Genomic DNA, 1,070 nt, shown 5'->3' with positions numbered 1-1,070 from the left:
TCTCACATGAAGTACAGAGCCCCAAGTGAAGCTCTGATGTGGATGGGATGTTATTTTCCATATGAATTCATACGTGGGTGCGGCTCGTGAAATTCTCTCTCTCTCTGGGATGCGTAATTCATTGATTTACAAGCTTTTATTGGGTCTAGGTTAGCTGTGAAAAAGGAACCAGCTTCAGCCTCGTGCTGTCATGGGGGCTGGGGACAGTTTTGGGCGGTGCCCGAAACACCTGCCTGGCACGACGGCGTCCGTGTGCCAGAGCCTCGAGGGGCAGATCTGGATGGTGGCAGCTCAGCAGCCCCTTCCCCGCAGAGCTGGACACGGACGGGCATGGGTGAACCGAGCGACTGCCGGGGGCCCGGACAGAAAGGAAATGAAAATAAAAAAAGAAATGACTATTGCATTGCATTTACATTTGCCAAAAAAAAGGGGGGAAATTGCAGTTGCATCATTCTCTCTCTCATTATCGTTATCTCTGGTGATGGACTCCTGGCAGATTTTTATTAACAGGCCTCCCAAGTACGGTGCTTGCTTCCCTGCTGTGCACCCCAAGGCACATGTGTCCTGCAAAATGACTTCACGTGTCATCTGCTGGCACCTGTGCCGCGGGTTGCCTACCTGTAACATCAGCATGGAAATGATGCTAGCTAATGCTCCGCGGTTGTGAGGTTTGCATGTATCTTTCTCCAGTAGGACTGTGGATCAAAACAGCCAGTAGGAAAGAAAAAAAAGGTTTTTCCTGTGGAAAAAGCTGGTCAGTAGTACGTGACGCTTGCATTACTGGTGCTAAACAAACCGGCTTATCTTTGTTTCCACATTTTGAATAACACGGGCTGCCTCTGCTGTCTGCACTTCCAACAGGTTAATGTGCTATAGTAACCCCGAGCCTGCTTATTCATTCAGTGTCTGGAGACGTCACCTGATGAAATGAGCTGTACCCTGTCTATTGGCTGAAACGATATGGTTACACTTGCCTGACTCTCTGCGGAGCGGTGGTAGGAATGAAATGGGTGGCACTTGCACAAGATCTCAAAGCACGAGGAGGGCTTCTAAAACATCCCTTGTGCGCT

At 49.5% G+C, this 1,070-nt stretch overlaps 1 protein-coding gene across 1 annotated transcript in view; it reads left to right on the top strand.

Moving 5' to 3' along the window:
* The window catches only part of ACSBG2 (acyl-CoA synthetase bubblegum family member 2), a 25,857-nt gene that overhangs the window by 562 nt on the left and 24,225 nt on the right, over nucleotides 1–1,070 (top strand). The window lies entirely within an intron of this gene.

The sequence above is a fragment of the Crocodylus porosus genome, unplaced genomic scaffold (genome assembly GCF_001723895.1).
Source record: "Crocodylus porosus isolate Cpor-Errol unplaced genomic scaffold, CroPor_comp1, whole genome shotgun sequence".
Classification (NCBI taxonomy): domain Eukaryota; kingdom Metazoa; phylum Chordata; order Crocodylia; family Crocodylidae; genus Crocodylus; species Crocodylus porosus.
The sequence above is the reverse complement of the archived record's forward strand: the minus strand, read 5'-3'. Positions and strand labels throughout refer to the sequence as shown.